We start from the raw sequence: 18,837 nt of genomic DNA, 5'->3' as shown, positions 1-18,837 counted from the left end.
TTGGCGAAGGTGATTGAAGGTTATTTACGTGAATGGTTTTATTTGTGATTGTAAGAGCAGAGGTCCGTAATGAATTGTCCGTAATGATTACAGATTTCACTTCATGATGGTCAAATGGAACATTATTACGGAAAAGCAACAATGTAACGATAAAAATTAATTTCTTCAAAAGAAGGGAAGAACAAAAAATGTTCAATCCCTTAGAACATTACTGGCTAACCTTCCTCATTTAAATGTTTGTAAGTTGGTAACTAAACATGTTTAGGAATTATTTGGTCATCACTTTCTTTTGTTTCCCGCGAGCATTGTGAAATCACAGCCAGCTACATAGATATACGCTTAGCTAGAATGATGCATCAAGTTGGCCGTGAATTAGGCTTTACTCCTTGCTGTGCTGTTCTCCAGTGCACGCATTCAGTTCTCTCTCTGTTGTGTGCATAGAACGAGTGGTATATTTTGCGTGTTTCAGTTCTAATTATCCTAGTCGTTGATTCAAAAAAAAGTGAATTGTTTTGTAAAAGGAAGCACAGTAATTATCAAGCTGCATCTTCTTCTAAGAAGAGAGCATTGTTACAGAAATATCAAGGCATGTACACGAATGACCAAGCCTACTTCCTTCACATGTTAGTGTAAACCGTGTGTTCTGCAGTGTGTGTTCATTTGATTTCTGTGTGGCTCACGGTAGACGAGGTGATTGCAGAAGACACATTGAATCCAAGAAGCATCACACATACGTTGAATCAAAATTGTCAAACCAGTCTGTTTCATTGTTCTTCGTTAAAGTAATGAAACTGCGGTGACAAGTGCTGAATTGCTGTTCACATCACTTTTTTGGAGCATAATAATCCGTTATCAGTTTCAGACCATTCTGGAAATTTATTTACATTAAAGTTCTCCAACTCTAGAATTTCTTAGAAAAATGGCTGTGCAAGAACTAAAACCTCTGCTTTATTTCAATACACGCCATCTGAGGCAAAACGGAAATAAATGAACTTTTGCAAATAATGCCTTTTTCTGTGGTTGCTGATGGTAGTATGGATTCAAATGCAGTTAAACTTTATTCTATAGTTGTCTCTGTCTTTAATGCTCAGGGAGGCCAAATATGATCTCTTCTATTGTCATTGTTAGGGAGTGCAAACAATAGAGGTGAGGGGATTTTCTCTGTTATTAATAGTGAATTGTCTTCTCCAGCCATTCTGTGGGAAAATTGTATTTTTTTCGTCTGAAAATACATATACAGTGAGGGGGCAAATAAAGTTGTTGCCAAATTTGCGAATGGCGGGCATTCTTCTGTTTATGTCCCGGGTTACTCATGTCATCGTATACACATCCATGCACAAAAAGCAGCAGCCCAATTTCCAGTCAAAGTAGAGAATTTTTGGTTCAGTTATATTACTATCTTGGTAAGAGCTATAAAAGGCAAAACATGTTGAAAATACATCAGGCTGTTTGTGGCATAGAGGGTCACAAATTTTTTAAATATATCTGTACCTATTGGCTCTCGCTTCTTCAGTCTATTAGTAGCATCCTTGAGCAGTGGAAAACTTTGACACTCATGTTTTGTAATAAGTGCCATGATAAAAATGAGAGCACCAAGCAGTTTGAAATTAAAATCTTTCTTACAAGACCCAAACAAAAAATGTTTTGCTACCTTCTTCAGAGTACACTTCCTGTCTTTAACTCAGTGAATTTATTTCTGCAACAAGATGCTCTAGCCATACACCTCTTAGGAGGAAACTTACTGATCATGTAACTCACCTATTTGTCGGGTTTGTTCAGCCATGTTCTCTTCAGTCAGAATCTACCTCCCTTTTGAGTGTTGAATTTATGAGGAAGAAATACCAGAAAGCCAGTGAGGACTTAGTGTTTGGAGTGAAAACAAGGTCATACTTGAAAGATAATGACTGTGATGAAGAGAAGCTTTATAATTCTGTAAGAGAGCTTTATGTGGCAGCTTGCAGTTATATTATCAGCAAATTTCACCTTGAAGATGTATTTCATCATGCTGAGGTTGTAGACATCTCTGTCAGAATAAGGGTTTCCTATTCATCTCTTGAATACTTTGTTTGAAGATTCCCAAGTTTGGGCAAGGAAAATGAACATGACAATCTTGAAGAGGAATTTGTAGTTTATCAGTGTAAATATTCCCTGAATATATTGTACATTGATCCAACTTTGATATGAACTGGGGCAACATTGCGAAACTTAAAAATTAAAGTGGACAAATTAAGTATAAAACCTTAAGTAATGTTGTATTTGCAGTACTAAGTGTACCTCACAGTAACTCTCTCACAGAAAGAGTTTTCAGTGTTGTTAGGAAAAAACAGACAGAATTCAGGTCTGCATTAAGTACATCTACACTGGAATCGCTTAAGTTCCTGAAGACAAATATATCATCTCATGGGGAAGTATGTTTCAAGGAAACCTACACTGAAAAGCAGTCGCTGGGTACAAAACAAGCTGAACTAACAGGCAATGAGAATGTTTTGTTGTGTAATACATTAGAATAGATTGCTGTAGGAAAGGGCAAAATGGTGCTTTGGATTTGACTTGTAAGTAATTTGGTGGGCGGCAGTCCGCGAGTTAAGGATGGGATTATTAATGACCCACTTCAAAGTTTGGCATGTCTGCAAGAGCAAGTAGATGCATTCTGTGTCCATTTGAGATGCCACTTATGGCTGCTTGGGAGTCTATAGGGATAGTGGGAGTGGTCACTTGATGGTTTGTCTTGAGTCTAATCTTTAGCAATCAAAAGATGGAGGAATAAGGACTGGGAAGGAACAAACAATTGTCGAATCAACTCGTACAGAGAGAGAGAGAGAGATCCCATTTCTTCTACATCCATCTCTTCGCAGTCTCTGATGAGTTCTCTTTCCCACCTTCAACATGAACACTCATTCAGCAGCTATCTTGACTGAACTTCAGTCTTAAAGCAGCAAGCAAGCTGAATGGGGAAGAAATATAAGGTAAAGATAAAATACAGCAGGTAAAAACGTTTAGGAGCAAAGACAAACACGAAAGGTGAGAGGAACAAACAAGTGTCACAAGAAAATGAACACATAATAGGATGAACATAATCACAGTTCAGTGTGGAAAGAGTGAGGCATTGAAAGAGAAGATTAGGATGAACATGAAAACACAAGAGGATGGAAACAATCTCTTCTTCTTCATACACTGCCACAGTCTTTCTCCTCGCCAATCCCAATTCTACATCCTCTCTTTTCAGCATCCAACAAGCTGGTTTTGTGGTTCTCAACTTCATCAGGAGGGTGGGCATCAGCACTCATCGAATGGCGACCTTCACATTTCTTCACTCTTCATGTAGGAAATGTAGGATTAGAAGAAAAGCAGATAAATACAGGAAAAGGGAAGAAACACAAGATAAGGGTAAAATATATTTGGTTAAAAATAAGGAATTCAAGAAGTAAGCACTTGTTGAACAGGGTCATCCAGAATTTGTGTATTTATTTCATTATGCTGTCATCCTTACCACTTGTGTAGTGCCTATAATATAACCTCTACCTCATATTTCACAAAACTGTTTCCAGCTGTATAGCTCAAATTCTGTTACTTGATATTATTTTTTGTGTTCTATTGCTGTTTGTGCTGGGCTGATTGACTCAGTTTTGATCCTGGCTCAGTCTAGTGGTATTTGAAGTGTCAGCCTCATGTCAGTAGATTTGCTACATCTTTTCATTTGTTTATTTGGATGCATTCACCTGCTTTCTCAATACATCTATCTATGGCAACCATCTAGGATCAAGACATTTTCTTGATAGTAAGGCTAGAAAACAGGAATAGTTAATCTTTTTCAATTTCATGATAAGAAAATATCACTGATTTATCATGCTCATCCTTCATTGATTAGTTCCGCACAGTGTCATCCCTTATGCTGAAGTATTATTTTTCACCACCGCAGCTCTACGGGCTGTTACCCTTTATTGCTTCTGTGTGTGAACAGCATATTTAGAGGCAGCATAAGGCAGAACAAGTAAAAGAGAGCCAATCAAAACATAAGAAATTCATCACCACATGATAAACATATAAAAACATGAAAACTCAAAAGTACAAGGAGCATGATGTAACAGACTTACCTTTTGAAGGCATCCCAACCCCAGGGATACCCAACTGAAGTAATGCTGAAGACAGGCCCATTCCCTGGAGAACAGTAAATTGGATGCGAGTGAGAACGCAAAATGAATTGTAATACTGTAATGGTCATAGCGTCCGCCATGGCAACTGGCAGTCAGCCTGGCCCGGCACCATGTAGGCCCACCCCTTACGCTTCATCTGCGCCAATCACAAGCAGCGCATAAGCGCTAGGCCAGCCCCACTCGCTTCCGCTCGCGGTCCCGTAGCACAGGAGTACGGAAATGATTCCACGATTAATCTGGAGTGTTCCATCTCGCGATGTTCCTGGATCCACCCTGCATCCGGACGATTCTAGAAGGGCCAGGGTAGGTATATAAAACAGGAACGACCTGCCTGCAGGGGAGTGAGAGTTAGACCGAGTTGGAAGTTGGTGTGGTTCAGTCGTGAGCGACTGCCAGTGTAGTGAAGTATGTGAACTGCCGTGGTTATCGGACTAGTGTGCTACAGTGTGGACTGTCGGCGAAGGAGAGAACGTGTAGCCGTGCGACGTGGGACCTTGTGTGTGGGTGTAAAACTGTGTAGTGTGAGAACAAGTGAGAAACAAAGGGAGAGAGCGCGCGAACTGTGTCAAGTTTGTGTTATGAGCAAAAGTTGTGTGTAGTCTTGTGTAGTTTAGTGTGTAACTAATAAATCTTAGTATTGAAGCTACCAGTCTAGTATTAATTGATCATACTACCCTGCCAAGTCGTTACAATATGTCCTGTACCCTTGCCTGAATGCAAGATATGAGAACACCTGTTACCATTAACAATGGATTTAAATTAAAACAACTTTGAAATGGTAAAACATGACATGACTCATTATAGGTTGATAAATAGGATGAAAGTAATGAATTTCCTTTAAATTAAAGTAATGATTGGGGATCCGTTAATAAAATATAGTTTAAGGCAGTTGAATTTAAACATAATTCACAACTCATGGTTAGAATCCGATGAATATTAAAATGTAGAATCCTTAATAAGGTCCCAACTCATGGAAGCAAGAACAGTGTTATTTAGAAGAAAAATGTTTATGATGGAATATTATCACCAAGAGAAGGTCACAAAATCTAAATTCTGAGAAATCTTTCCACATTTCCCATAATTAAGGAAGTAAATTGATGTCCACCATCGCAGTTAACAAACTATTTCCAATAAACAAAGGGCAATGCACACACATAAATTCAAGGGGATAGGATACATTATCAGTGGGAAGACAGATTCATGTTAAAGACAGCCTCCAAAGAAAAGAAGGGCAGACATGGTAAGGAGAAACATTATCTGAATTCAAGAGAATCCTAAGAACATTGCAGATTCAGAATGACTGAAAAGTCTTACATGGAGTTTTATTAAATATACAATTTCATTACTTAGCCTGGAACAGGGGATGAGGTTGCTAGAGACAGGAGTGGACACATGGTAAGAACTTCCCTCTCGCATGAAATAAATGAAAAGTTATCTTTATAGTAGTTTTATATATAAATGGTTAATTAAATCTTTCTGTATTTATCTTCATAAGAATTATTGTAGTTTTACACTATTTTAAATACAAATGTAGGGAATTCTACAATGTTTGATAATTAACATGAACATCCTTTCATGGTTGATTCTGTTGCGCATCTGTGCCAATTTGTGATTGGTATAATGCAAAATTAGCTTTGTTGTGTCCTACGGGAAATATAAATGCCATGCTTCCATTGCGGAATTTACATTTCGTGCTTTTCCTTTGGCACTTGCAACAGTTTCTTTTCATTATTGACAACCATACTGTAATATTTTGAAATATAGTCAATATATTTACTGTATTCAACTAAGCCAGAAATACTAATGTAACAAAGTGCAAGGTGTGGGAAAATCTCACCGAACTGCAAGGATGAAAACAACGCCCCACAAACAAAAGTAACAAACCTTCACCAACATGCAACCGTCGTGTAGTTGTGTAGAAGATGATAAACTTTGAATAACTAGAAGGAGAGAGACGGGTGCAAAATAATTGTGCAGTGTGACATAATCGAGGATTGAGGGATATCCCTCACCACCCACCAATCTCAGGTTAATAAAAGATAGCCTTGATAACAGTATAAGTATCCCAAACATAAAATCAAAAAAAAAAGGAAGGAAACAATGATAGTAATAATGAAAAAATACGGAAACAAGTAGCTCCAAAAAATTGCATGTAGAGAACAATTACACATATGGTTTCGTAATCCCAAACGTTCCTTGAAGAAATATTACAAACCTGCTAATGTACTGTACCATTACGTTACAGTTGACACGGTAACTATCATGGGAATACACCGGATAAAAAAGGCGCGGAGCAGCTTCAGGTGGCGTAAAGGTGGATGGAATATAGTCATACGGCAAGTCGATCTTGATTAGAAAGCGGAGGTTGATATTGACCGGCGAGAGAGAAAAGAGTTTCCAAGATTGAACAACTGTGGACTGTAAAATAACTGAATTCACTCGATTCTTGACTACTTTGTGAAGAAAAGCTGCATTAAGGAAGAAGAGCAAGTCTTACTACGAAATAAAGAGAGAAATTAACGTATTATAGAGTACTGAAGTAATATATACGTAATCGAAAGGCTCAATCACTAATATCTGCGGAATAATCCGGGAATTAGAGGAAAACGCATATATTTCGTTTACCAGGTACCGAAGAAGAGTGAAGCTACAGTCGAGTCAGACGTTGACGTGAAAAGCGCCAAAAATAGTATAATAAGTGGTCAATCAATTCCAAGAAACGTAGAATTAACTGTCACAAGTTATAGGCAGTATCTGTTTAGGCGACATATTTGACGGAAAGCAGGCCAAATTGAAGTTACATATTTAATTTAATAGAAACATTTCTGTCAGTGATAAGGAATATAAACTCAAGTATACGTATCGGAAAACTTGCAATTCAACAGATTAATATGTATTCTACAAAATATTTGCTGTCTTTTCGTTGCATGAACACTGCAGACAAGATGAAATAGCTCAAGATGAAATAGCTCCAGCCGGACTGCCTAGCAGAAGTCAGACGTGACGTAATCCTAGAGCATGGTTTAATACTCCAAGATGTCCTAGTCGAGGAAGGAGCCCCCAGCGAACCAGCCGACATGAGATAAGTAATAGGTCAATTATAGTCAATTGCTAGAATATATTTATTTGAGTGCAAAGTGCCTACAGAATAATATAAAGTGCCAATAAGTGAATACTAGTGTGTGGATTTAAATAATTAACCGCTGACATGTGCCATTTTAAGTAATAGAAATGCAGTGCTCGTAAGATGATTTTAGGTTATTATAAACAAGATCAGAATATGTATATCTATGTTTAAAAGCCAATCTACTTGGATAGTCCAATTTGTATCGAACTGGAAGTGGTTAAGATGAGAATATGCAAGGTATATAACGTAACCTAGATATCATGAATACTTGATCAGCAGACGTGGCCAGTTCGATAATAATATTAAAAGGAAATGATTAAATATAAGGAAGTTGCAGTGTATGATTGGAAATTGAGGCTATAGGACTTTTTTTTACCGTAACACAGAGGTTATTGATGTGAAGTTAGATGTGTATGTTTTTATATATGGCGGTATCGGAAGGAATTGAAATATGAGAGTTATATAATGTTGTTAGTGTGAGGAAATATGAATTGTTCTTTGCGAAAGCAATGGCTGAAGGCTGTTATTGCGAATTTCTATGTTGGTTACGGTTATAATATGGAAGTTAATACTGCAAACAATGGAATTAGGTAATGTTTAAGTGTGAATATACGATACAGTCCAAGTATTAAATGGTTGATAAGTAGCATTTATACCAAGAATATCGCTAGGTTATTTGAGTATGACATGCAATATAGTGTGTGTATATATGAATATGAAGGAACATCGCATGACTGTGCAAATGTAGATTGGTAGAGCAGATGTTAACCTAAAGTGGGCACATTGGTAAATAATCCTAGAGTTGATTTTAAATGCAATGGCACGTAATTATGAAATCATTTGTCACCAATTTCATAGTTTCAACTGATTGATTAGCTTAGTGGTGGCACTCAGTAGTAAGAATACTCGATTTCTTCTGGCACATATGAGAGAGTATAATAATGATGAACGTAATGTTAGTATAGATAGATTTGTTTAGTTACATTGATGTTTTGAAACCTGACTTAGGAAGCATAGTACTTATCTCATGTCGTGAAAAAGTCGTAACGAAGATCCAAACGAAAATGAAAATGAAAATCCAAATGAGAATCCAAACCAAAGTCCAATGGTAATCCAAAGCAATCCCGAAAACGTAACAGGAAGAAATACCATCCCCACCAAATAAATAAAGATTTAACCCTCTCTTACCCCATGATACATATTGAAGTAATGAAATATGGTTATATAATCGAATGATAATGTTGAATATTGAGTTCGATGATTATTAATTTGATGAATTTCAATTATATTTACGAAGATATTACGAATTCAAGGATGATATTGAATTTTGAATGCATTTTCTTTTCACTATTGCTAATAATTTAATCTCTATTTCATTTATAAGGTATTAGCATGCTAATAAATTACAGTAGATCTAAGATTATTTATGTGTTTCTTTTCTCAAAGTAACTTAGGATACGTAGTAATAGGATAGTGTAAGAGCTAATTAAGGTTATTTATGATCAATAATGAATATTATATCAGATTGCGGGGAAGTTGAATGATTACTCGGGAGCATTATGACTCTTCAATGGAACCTACGAGTTGTTTAGATCATTTAAGAATTGAATTGTAATATATTACCCTGAGGACCGAACGTATACCTCCGACCATCATACTTATTTTATGGGATAACCCCCATTTCGTGAGATGATTAATCGAGTTATTGGTAGTTTAAAGCCGAGGTATGACATTCTGATCGCCAAACGTGAATTTTTATGAGTGGAATGGTGCCATAGACAGGAAAGTATATGGTTGGTAAGGTGTATATTTAATTGGCGCCACAACTTTGGGGCAAGTTGAAGAGAAAGGTACTATGGGTGTGTGTTAATTAGCTCCCATACGTGAAGCAAGTTGTAGAGAAAGACACCGTGGTTGTCGCACATATATATTATAATTGGCTCTTTTATGTGAGACAAGTTCAAGAGAAAGGTGAGTTGAACAGAAAGGCACGATTGAGGAGAATGATACTTAGGGAATCTTAAATGAGCATTGGACCTAGATGAATATAGTTGAATGGTTCAACGTAAGGCAAAGGTCGAAGAGAGAACATCGCGGTAGGCGAAGATAAAAATTGGGAAGATAGATTATAGATAACATGAAGGCATATGAATTTCGCTCTCAGCGGTGAAGCAAAACTATAGAGAGGATTGCAAACGTGATCCAGAGTACCCCAGTTAGCAAAATAGCTGCATTATGAAGTTAAAGTACAACTATGAGATTACATGGAAGAAAGAGACGAAGCCTGATGGATTGTAAACGCAGATGTGGCATGCAATGAAGGATGATTTTTTTTTAGACGTTAGGACTAAAATGGGTAAGAATATATTATACATTTATTTAGATTATTTTAGAAAATTTTAATGCATCAAGGATGATAGAAATATAGTATTAGAATGTTGATTTCATTTATAATATGTTAAGCGAATATGGGCTAAACATAATTGAAATTTTATACTTTTTTTAATGTTTGGATTTTCGTATGACTTGGATAGGCCGTCTTGGCTGGGTTAAGGTAGTCTTGGGTAATCTTTCCTAATTAAGCAAGAATTTGTTAAAGAAAAAGTCTTTGGAGATTTAAAAATAAGCATATAGTTAAGTCTGACACATTGTTTTGTGGTGAGATTTTGAGGTTGTGTTGATAAAGTTTGGAGAGACATAGAGAAAGTTAGGCTTATAGACAATTTAGCAGGCATATTAGAGCATTTTGAGCGATATAAAAATGTCAAATTTAGCTCAGTTAAAATCCCAATTTGAGAATTACCAGAAGGTAACTGACGAGGAAGCCAAGAAGAGAGATGAAGCGATACATAATAGTCAACAACAAATACAGGAAGTCATGGATAATCAAAAGGGGATCCTGGAGAAAATCCAAGAAATGATTAATGGGCACAACGAGGAAGCAAGGAAGCGGAATGAGGAAGAAAGACGAGAAAGACAGGAAGAAGCAAGCGGAATGAGGAGGAAAGAAAAGAAAGACAGGAGGAAGCAAGAAAGCAGAATGAAAAATTCCAAGAGATAATTAGCAGACAGGAAGAAAAATTCCAAGAAATAATTAATGGAAATAAAGAAGAAGTAAGGAAGCAGAATGAAGAAATGATTAACAAACTGGAAGCGAAGCTCCTGGAAAGAATTAATGAGAGGGATGAGAAACTGAAAGAAATAGTTAGCAGGCAGGAAGCAAAGCAGCAAGGAATGAGGGAAGAAATGAAAGAGGTCATAAGGACGGAAATTGAGAAAGTTGGAAGCGAAATGACGCAAATTAAAGCCGATATCCACGCACTACGTAATAGGATGATAGAGATAGTGAAAAACAAGAGTGATGAGGTTAATCAAAAGATAAATGAAGTCAGAAAAGGACTGACGGAAAATAGAGAGGTTATACAGAATCTGAAGGAAAAGGAGATGAAGAACATGACGGATAATTTGGAAAACCTAAAAATAAATTCCACGGAGAGATGGGAACAATATCAAGAAAGAATAAACAAATTAGATGAGGCAATCGGAAACACGAATAAATCAATGGAGGTAAATTTCATTCTGGCAAAAGATCAGGTATCAGATAAAATAAATATAATGCGAGAAGTAGAGCGGAACAAGAACGAGACCGATTATAGAATTGACAATGCGGAAAAGGAATTGCGAACCATTCGTAGAGAAATACAGGAATTAAGAATAGACAACCAAACCACAAGATCTAAAGGACTGTGGATATTCAGGTTAGTGACAGAGAAACAACACCAACGATGACAACGGATTCGAGCCATGTCATTAATGGTGGTGCAATATGAAATGGGAATAGTAGTAATGGAAGTCCGGCAGTGATAAATATCATCAAGACTGTCGATGATAGGCCAAGGAACTTCATTAACACCGCAAGTTTATCACCAAAGCAATTTCTGAGGGAAATGGAAGATCATTTCAGGGAGAATCAAATTCCAAATGAGATAAGGCTCAAAGTAGTTGATAAGCATTTAGACTCCAACCCAAGTATATGGTATCAAGCGTTCAAGTATAGTTTTCATGACTATGAGGAGTTTAAATCAGCATTTCTGTGGAGTTATTGGAGTTCAGAAGTACAACTACAGCTTAGGATGGAGCTTTATTTGCGAAAATATGCATTCAACGGGCAGACAAGATATAGTGATTACTTTGCATTCCAATTTCATCGATTTCAAGATCTGGACGCTGCACCAATGGAGTTGGAAGCCATAAAAACCATACAAAGGCAATTTCCACCCGATATGCAAAGGTACTTGGCAGTTGCGAACGTTCGGACAGCGATAGAAATGGAGGATAGGTTGAGACAATTAGATATGGCAACTGTACATCCTACGGCTAGATTAATGCGGAGTACAGGAAATGAGGAATCAATAAATGTGATAACGCAAGAGAATTTGGAAACTGGTAGGCGGAGAGAACCCAAGAACAACGCTAAGAATCAAGAGGTAGATGAAAAGAATGAATTAAGAGAATGCCAATGTCAAAAAGGACATATATGTCAGTGAACATATCAGATGAACGATAGATATGTACCGTATTACAGGCCAAATAATAGGTATAACCGGAATAATTTTCGAAGAAGACGATTCTACGAAGGAAGAAGAGGATAGTGTTACAAGGATAGAGAATTTGCGAATAGAAAATATGTTCAGGAGTTGAAGGAAAATACAAGAAAAAAGATAAGTGGGAACAGGCAATAAAGGACAAGGAAATTGTCGGTGATATAGAAGGTGCAGAGAGTTTGGAACTCCAGGAATTCAAGAAGATGGAGGCAGGGAAACGTCGAATAAATCCAAATGCACAGAATTTTAGTGCAGGATTAGACGCTTCTGAAAAAACGTAGATAAAAAGCGCAACAGAGAAAAGAAAATGGAAGACAAAGTTATTAAGTTGAATGGATCCCAAGTAATATGCTGGAAATGTATGAGAAGAATGAAGGTTCTGATACAGAATATCATGCAGATAATGAGAATGAAAATGCTTAAGAATGGATGAAGGAGGGAAACCTAAATTATATTAAAACATTTAAAAGGTCATCATACAAAAAATGAAATACGGAGATGGAGATAATGTAACGTAAAGGTCCATTATTATATATGTGGATGGAAACACAATGTAAATATATCGTATCCAACATATTTAAAATTAACTGGGAGGTGAAATGTACCATTACGTTAAAGTTGACACGGTAACTATCATGGGAATACAGCGGATACAAATGGCGGGGAGCAGTTTCAGGCGGCGTAAAGGTGGACGGAATATAGTCATACGGCAAGTCGATCTTGATTAGAAGGCGGAGATTGATATTGACCGGCGAGAAAGAAAAGAGTTTCCAAGATTGAACAACTGTGGACTGTAAAATAACTGAATTCACTCGATTCTTGACTACTTTGTGAAGAAAAGCTGCATTAAGGAAGAAGAGCAAGTCTTACTACGAAATAAAGAGAGAAATTAACGTATTATAGAGTACTGAAGTAATATATACGTAATCGAAAGGCTCAATCACTAATATCTGCGGAATAATCCGGGAATTAGAGGAAAACGCATATATTTCGTTTACCAGGTACCGAAGAAGAGTGAAGCTACAGTCGAGTCAGACGTTGACGTGAAAAGCGCCAAAAATAGTATAATAAGTGGCCAATCAATTCCAGGACACGTAGAATTAACTGTCACAAGTTATAAGCAGTATCTGTTTAGTCGACACATTTGACGGAAGGCAGGCCAAATTGAAGATACATATTTAATTTAATAGAAACATTTCTGTCAGTGATAAGGAATATAAACTCAAGTATACGTATTGGAAAACCTGCAATTCAACAGATTAATATGTATTCTACAAAATATTTGCTGTCTTTTCGTTGCATGAACACTGGAGATAAGATGAAATAGCTCAAGATGAAATAGCTCCAGCCGGACTGCCTAGCAGAAGTCAGACGTGACGTAATCCTGGAGCATGGTTTATTACTCCCTGATGTCCTAGTCGAGGAAGGAGCCCGCAGCGAACCAGCCGACATGAGATCAGTAATAGGTTTCAAAGTTTACACTTTAAAATTATAGTCAGTTGCTAGAATATATTTATTTGAGTGCAGAAGTGCCTACAGAATAATATAAAGTGCCAATAAGTGAATACTAGTGTGTGGATTTAAATAATTAACCGCTGACATGTGCCATTTTAAGTAATAGAAATGTAGTGCTCGTAAGATGATTTTAGGTTATTATAAACAAGATCAGAATATGTATATCTGTGTTTAAAAGCCAATCTACTTGGATAGTCCAATTTGTATCGAATCGGAAGTGGTTAAGATGAGAATATGCAAGGTATATAACGTAACCTAGATATCATGAATACTTGATCGGCAGACATGGCCAGTTCGATAATAATATTAAAAGGAAATGATTAAATATTAGGAAGTTGCAGTGTATGATTGGAAATTGAGGCTATAGGACTTTTTTTTACCGTAACACAGAGGTTATTGATGTGAAGTTAGATGTGTATGTTTTTATATATGGCGGTATCGGAACGAATTGAAATATGAGAGTTATATAATGTTGTTAGTGTGAGGAAATATGAATTGTTCTTTGCGAAAGCAATGGCTGAAGGCTGTTATTGCGAATTTCTATGTTGGTTACGGTTATAATATGGAAGTTAATACTGCAAACAATGGAATTAGGTAATGTTTAAGTGTGAATATACGATACAGTCCAAGTATTAAATGGTTGATAAGTAGCATTTATACCAAGAATATCGCTAGGTTATTTGAGTATGACATGCAATATAGTGTGTGTATATATGAATATGAAGGAACATCGCATGACTGTGCAAATGTAGATTGGTAGAGCAGATGTTAACCTAAAGTGGGAACATTGGTAAATAATCCTAGAGTTGATTTTAAATGCAATGGCACGTAATTATGAAATCATTTGTCACCAATTTCATAGTTTCAACTGATTGATTAGCTTAGTGGTGGCACTCAGTAGTAAGAATACTCGATTTCTTCTGGCACATATGAGAGAGTATAATAATGATGAACGTAATGTTAGTATAGATAGATTTGTTTAGTTACATTGATGTTTTGAAACCTGACTTAGGAAGCATAGTACTTATCTCATGTCGTGAAAAAGTCGTAACGAAGATCCAAACGAAAATGAAAATGAAAATCCAAATGAGAATCCAAACCAAAGTCCAATGGTAATCCAAAGCAATCCCGAAAACGTAACAGGAAGAAATACCATCCCCACCAAATAAATAAAGATTTAACCCTCTCTTACCCCATGATACATATTGAAGTAATGAAATATGGTTATATAATCGAATGATAATGTTGAATATTGAGTTCGATGATTATTAATTTGATGAATTTCAATTATGTTTACGAAGATATTACGAATTCAAGGATGATATTGAATTTTGAATGCATTTTCTTTTCACTATTGCTAATAATTTAATCTCTATTTCATTTATAAGGTATTAGCATGCTAATAAATTACAGTAGATCTAAGATTATTTATGCGTTTCTTTTCTCAAAGTAACTTAGGATACGTAGTAATAGGATAGTGTAAGAGCTAATTAAGGTTATTTATGATCAATAATGAATATTATATCAGATTGCGGGGAAATTGAATGATTAATCGCGAGCATTATGACTCTTCAATGGAACCTACGAGTTGTTTAGATCATTTAAGAATTGAATTGTAATATATTACCCTGAGGACCGAACGTATACCTCCGACCATCATACTTTTTTTATGCGATAAACCCCCGTTTCGTGAGTTGGTTAATCGAGTTATTGGTAGTTTAAAGCCGAGGTATGATATTCTGATCGCCATACGTGAGTTTTTATGAGTGGAATGGTGCCGTAGACAGGAAAGTAGATGGTTCGTAAGGTGTAGTACACATGCATTGCTTCAGTATTCTACTCATACGGATTTCTACATAAATTACTGTGCACACAGTGAGTAAGTTTATATTAAATTGGATGTCCTTTAGCGCTATCTGAGAAACAAATGCACAGGACCCCATACACTGTTTCCAAAGTAACGTGGCATTGGGGACTTTTGATTATAATGGCAGGCCATATTTCCTACCACCATTCAAAATAGAGTTCAGAAGTTAGTACGATAACAGTAAATTCACTAGCCAATTGCCATTAACAATAGAGATGGGGAGTTGACAATATAAAGACAAGCCCCTTTTCCTAATGCCAGTCAAAATCGAGTTGGAGAAATTTTAAAATATGGGAATAAGACCAGCTTTTGAGTGGTTAGGCCATGTGCATTTGCAGAGTTTTGCCTGGGTGTGCCATTTGGTCTCATCAGTTGGATTGGCATGCCCCTCAAGACTCTGCTTAGCAGTGGCAAACCAAATGCATGGTCCTGCCATGATAGCAAATAGAAATTACTAACCTCCTAATGGAGACTCCACTTTCAAAAGTATGTACTGCCCATGGAGATGCAATTCCAAAAATGGCTCTCAAGGCCACAGATCTTAAAAACTCAGAATTAGAACCAGCTTTTGGGTGGTTAAGCCGGGTGTGTTTGCAGATTTTCCCCCAGATGTGTCATTTTGTCTTATCAGTTGGATTAGCATGCCCCTCGAAAACTGTACTTAGCTGTGGAAGATCAACTGCATGGTCCCACAGTGTTAGCAAATAGGGATTGCTAACCTGCTAAAGGAGAACTGAATTCTCTGTTTTCAAAAATATATACTAGTAACAGTTAGTCCCAGCCAATGCATGTGGGTAGAGGCTGTGTGGCTGTGATAAAAATAATGCTTACTTCATTGGTCAATAAACTATGACCCTAATGTTGATGATAAATATATTTCTGATACCTTTTTTATGTAAAAAGTCAGTGGAAGTAATTTTTGGCTTATTTTAATATTTATGTGCTTCTATTGCAGTGTGAAATAGACCAGAAAATTGAGATCAAGGAGGAAACTTTCTGGCCTGAAGGCACGGCAAGTCCATCCTTCATAAGTATCATTCCTGATTATTTTATAGTGAGTGGAATTTAATTTACTGTACATTTAAAACATTTTCAGAGTTATAAGTTACAAAGTATTTAATCTATAATAAGGGTCAGAGCATAACAAGAGGCTTAAACTCTCCAAATGTTAAAAGGTACTTTGTCAGATGATTCATGTCTTCTAATTTCTTAGCATGACATATCTAGGTGGTAGTTTATAAATTGTGCTGTTTGTTATAGCTGTCAATGGCCATCAGATGAGTCTTGATGACATGTAGGATTTCATCCATTGTTATTGAAATATTGGATAGTTGTTGACATTGGAACATTGTATTCATTATTTTTTCCCATGGATAGTTTAATGGTTGGTTACATAACAGTAATTATTTTCAATGTAAATTAACTGAGCAGGCCCTATTCCTTTGAGAATGAGCACCTTCATCTTACATACAGGACCCTGTTAAGATTCCAAGTGAGTTTGATATATCAGTAACTGAAACTTAGTGCTGATTTAGGATCCTATCAGTGCTATGGACTTTTTCTTCAGTTGGTAAAACTGCTATAGTGTCATTTAGGTTACTGTAAATGACAAAATCACTGAATGTGACTGCTCAAGTCATTTTTGCATAACATTTATTTATTTCATACTTTTATTTATTTCATACCACGAACAGAGATGTTTCTCCAATTACAGGTGGCTTAGTCACTATACATTATATTATTAAAAATAACAAATGTCAGAAAGAATGTAATATGTAAAAACAAAAGTATACAATATTATTAAGTAGCAAACGGAATTTACAGCATATAAATACTTTTCAAGTTCGAAGTGGACTTATGATCTAAAAATCTTAATATCTAAAAATGAATAAAATAAAAGTAGAAATACAGAAACATAAAATAAACTAAAAATTAGTATCTACAAGAGAAGTAACTCTGATCTTAAACTGATACCAGTTAAAGCAACTGACATATAAAAAGAAAATCATGGAAAGTAAGGCATGAAGTGTATATGTTTGGTAAGAGATGAGTTATGGCAATCAGTAAGAATAACACACTAAATCGTAACTACAAATAGACGCTAGTATTGGCAATTTGTTTGCAGTTTTCCCTACATTTTGTTTATCTACATTTACATGATATAAATTCAAATAAAATAAAATAGTAAAATGAAACATAAACTAACCAAGAAATAAGTATATACTACATATATACACCTATAGGGCATACCTTAAGAAATAGTGCTTTAACTTAACTCAAAGTGCCCAGCATAGTGCGACCATTAGTTTAACAGTGTACCTTCTTCAATAATTTTACATAATAACTGTATCTAACAGCAATGTCTAAATCAAGATCAGGAAATATTTGAACTGTGACGTTATATGTAGTGCACATTCTGAACAGCAGTGAGCTTCTATAAAATACTGCCTTTCCGGGTATTGAATGAGAATTGTTGTAGAAAGTAACTGTTATCTACCACATTATTGATGACTCTATGGAGGTATTTTTGATCATTTATTATACGTCTATTTAATAATGAAGTGAAGTTAAATTCTTTCAGGAGGTCTTTATGGTGAATTATGCCGCTAGGGCAAACCTGTTATATCTTTTAAAGTAAAGATAATGTAAGAAACGTTTTTGAACTTTCTCCACATGGTTTTGATAGGATTTATAAAGGGGAGACCAAATTACCGACGCGTACTCAAGTTTGGACCTCACAAGTCTGTTGAACGAAAGTGTGAGGGCATGGATATTCTTTAGGTCTCTGGTGTGTCGGATTAAAGAGCCCAGTTTTTGTAGGCATTATTAAGTGCATCATAAATGTGTGGGTTAATCGACAAATTGTTTGTGATGCGTACTCCTAGATCTTTAATGGAACTAACCTGCGTCAGTAATTCATTGTTGATAGAGTACACGTGTTCCTTAGGGGATTTGCCGTGTGTAATTTTTAAGAAGCAACATTTCTTTATAGTGAAATATAAATTATTTTCTCTACTCCATTCGTATAATTGATTCAAGTCGCTCTGTAGTTTGTCGATGTCTCCATCACATTTTATTTCTTTGTAAAGCTTTACATCATCTGCATATAAAATGCAGTTTGAAAATTTAACCTCAGAAGGGAGATCGTTGATATAAAGGTTAAGTAGCAATGGACCCAGGCTTGAACCCTGCGGAACACCAGAATATACAGAAAAAATGTCTGAATTACAATTGTGATATGCTACATACTGTTTTCTGTCTCTAAGGTAGGATGAAATCAGTGTTAGCATTGGCGAAGTCATTCCAAATTCAGGGAGCATTTTCAATAAAATGTCGTGATCAATTTTGTCAAAGGCTTTCGAAAAATCCAAGTAAATTACATCAACATTTCCTCGCCTATGTAGAAGATTAAAAGAATACTGCGTAAAATTAACAAGATTGCTTATTGTTGATCTACCAGGCTTAGAGCCATGTTGATATTCAGTTACAGCCCTCTTTACTTCAGAACATGCTTTTAGAATGTAGGGAGGTATCCCATCAGGGCCACATGACTTTTTGGACTTTAATTTC

The sequence above is a fragment of the Anabrus simplex genome, chromosome 13, assembly GCF_040414725.1.
Source record: "Anabrus simplex isolate iqAnaSimp1 chromosome 13, ASM4041472v1, whole genome shotgun sequence".
NCBI lineage: Eukaryota > Metazoa > Arthropoda > Insecta > Orthoptera > Tettigoniidae > Anabrus > Anabrus simplex.
The sequence above is the reverse complement of the archived record's forward strand: the minus strand, read 5'-3'. Positions refer to the sequence as shown.